Below are 2,704 nucleotides of genomic sequence, written 5' to 3' on the forward strand. Positions count from 1 at the left end.
TAGGTGACTTTGGACCAATCACCAGGAGACGGGGAGTTCTAGTCCCGCCTTAGACAGGAAAGCCGACTAGGTGACTTTGGACCAATCACCAGGAGACGGGGAGTTCTAGTCCCGCCTTAGACAGGAAAGCCGACTAGGTGACTTTGGACCAATCACCAGTAGACGGGGAGTTCTAGTCCCGCCTTAGACAGGAAAGCCGACTAGGTGACTTTGGACCAATCACCAGGAGACGGGAGTTCTAGTCCCGCCTTAGACAGGAAAGCCGACTAGGTGACTTTGGACCAATCACCAGGTGACGGGGAGTTCTAGTCCCGCCCTAGGTGTGAAAGCTCGCTGGGTGGTTTTGGGGCCTGTCCCTCCCTCTTGGCCTGTCCCACCTCGCAGGGTTGTTGGGGGAAAAGTAGGAAGAAGGGGCATTATGTTACTTATAAAGTACTATTAGTAGTAGTAGTCTACTACTAGTAGTAGTCTACTACTAGTAGTAGTCTACTACTAGTAGTAGTATTCGTGAATTTTCAGAGCACCTGGTTTTGAAGTTCCCGCCTCTCGTCTTCTAGGTGGCCCCAAGAAGACGCCCGACACTCTCTCTGCCCCGCTGCTCGGTGCCCATCATCCACTCCCACGCCTCTCGCCCCGAAGAGGAAGCGGCCGTGGGCATCCGAGCCGCCACGATGAGTCACCTGCAGCCGGGCTAAATTGAGACCAACGAAACAAGGAAGTGGGCCGACGGAAAGTTTGCCAAAGAGAGGATGACGAAGCCCATGCTTCCCTTGTGACCCCCCCCCCTCGAGGGGGAGGGGTGGATGATGGGCTTTCCACTGCTACGAATTTAGACTTCCGGAATGAGATTAAAAGTCATTGAAAGTCTCCCTGTCTGTCTCTCTTTCTCTCTCTCTCTCCAGAGTTGGAAGGGACCCAGGAGGTCCTCTAGTCCCACCCCCATCTCAGGCAGGAGACCCTGACAAGTATAACAGGTGGAAGGGATCTCGGAGGTCATCTAGTCCAATCCCCTGTTCAAGCATACAGAATAAGAGATTGGGACCTTGGAGGTCATCTAAGTCCAACCCCCTGCTCAAGCAGGACACCCTGACAGAATAATAGGTGGAAGGGATCTCGGAGGTCATCTAGTCCAACCCCCTGCTCAAGCAGGAGACCCTGACAGAATAATAGGTGGAAGGGATCTCGGAGGTCATCTAGTCCAACCCCCTGCTGAAGCAGCAGACCCTGACAATAATAGGTGGAAGGGATCTCGGAGGTCATCTAGTCCAACCCCCTGCTCAAGCAGGACATCCTGACAATAATAGGTGGAAGGGATCTCAGAGGTCATCTAGTCCAACCCCCTGCTGAAGCAGCAGACCCAGACAGAATAACAGAGTTGGGATCTTGGAGGTCATCTAGTCCAACCCCTTGCTCAAGCAGCAAACCCTTACAGAATAACAAGAGTTGGAAGGGATCTCGGTGGTCATCTAGTCCAACCCCCTGCTCAAGCAGGACATCCTGACAATAATAGGTGGAAGGGATCTCAGAGGTCATCTAGTCCAACCCCCTGTTCAAGCATACAGAATAAGAGATTGGGACCTTGGAGGTCATCTAAGTCCAACCCCCTGCTCAAGCAGGAGACCCTGACAGAATAACAGGTGGATGGGATATCGGAGGTCATCTAGCCCAACCCCTTGCTCAAGCAGAAGATCCTGATAGAATAACAAGTTGGAAGGTCCTTGGAGGTCATCTAGCCCAACCCCCTGCTCAAGCAGGAGACCGTGACAGAATAACAGGTGGAAGGGATCTTGGAGGTCATCTAGCCCAACCCCTTGCTCAAGCAGGACACACTGACAGAATAACAGGTGGAAGGGACCTTGGAGCTCATCTAGTCCAACCCCCTGCTCAAGCAGGAGACCCTAGACCCTGTCGGCCCCGACGGCTGTCCGTCTTAAAAACCTCCAGTGTCGGGCGCAATCGCCACCACCAGAATATATTGAATTAATTGGCATTTTCATTCCCTACATCTTGGGGAGATACTCCCCACTTGCTCTCCGGCTGAGCTTCTCTTAGTGGTGGTGGGTCTTCGGTCCCCACAGGCCCCGCCTTCGAAGCCCCTTAGCGACCCCCCCCATCCAGCGGGCTCTAGGGTGGGGCATCCCGCCCGTCTCTGGCGAGGAAGAGGAAGCAACGTTGCCGCCCGCAAGCCCAAACCACAACGATTGTGGCAACAGACTTCGGGCGGAAGAGGGGCAGGGCGAGAGAACAGAAGTAAAATTGCTCCCCGTAGAAGAGACTACTATTGTGTAGCTCCGGGTTGAACTGTGGGGGTCCTGGGTGCTCTCTTGAGCTTGGGGAGGGGGGGTTGTTTCTGCACAGACGTCTCGTGACCCAAGTAGGGAACGTCATCAGTGCTAGAAGGGAGGAGGAAGGAAGGACTGTGGAGTCCCTGGTGCTTTCTGAGCTGGGTGCTTTCCTTGCAGACGTCTCGTGACCCAACTAGGGAACATCATCAGTGCTATGAGTGGGTAGGCTTTGCCGAGAGGAAGAGAAGGAGAAAGGAGGAGAAGGAGGAAGGAAGATGGAAGGAGGAAGGACTGTGGAATCCTTTATGTTCTCTGAGCTGGGTGCTTTCCTTGCAGACGTCTCATGACACACCTAGGGAACAACATCAAGGCTATACGGAAGGGGGGAGTTATGGAGAAGAGAAAGGGAGGAAGGAGGG

The 2,704-nt window shown here is 53.8% G+C and overlaps 1 long non-coding RNA gene across 1 annotated transcript in view; it reads left to right on the forward strand.

Annotated features, from left to right (window-relative positions):
* Positions 1–867, forward strand: part of LOC107298847 — a 2,035-nt gene extending 1,168 nt beyond the window's left edge. Inside the window, exon 2 of the long non-coding RNA XR_001549166.1 lies at positions 558–867. This is a non-coding gene — a long non-coding RNA (uncharacterized LOC107298847). The remainder of the gene's footprint in view (positions 1–557) is intronic.
* Positions 868–2,704: the final 1,837 nt, after the last annotated feature.

This window comes from Protobothrops mucrosquamatus, unplaced genomic scaffold, assembly GCF_001527695.2.
Source record: "Protobothrops mucrosquamatus isolate PMUCROS unplaced genomic scaffold, P.Mucros_1.0 scaffold4324, whole genome shotgun sequence".
Classification (NCBI taxonomy): Eukaryota; Metazoa; Chordata; class Lepidosauria; order Squamata; family Viperidae; genus Protobothrops; species Protobothrops mucrosquamatus.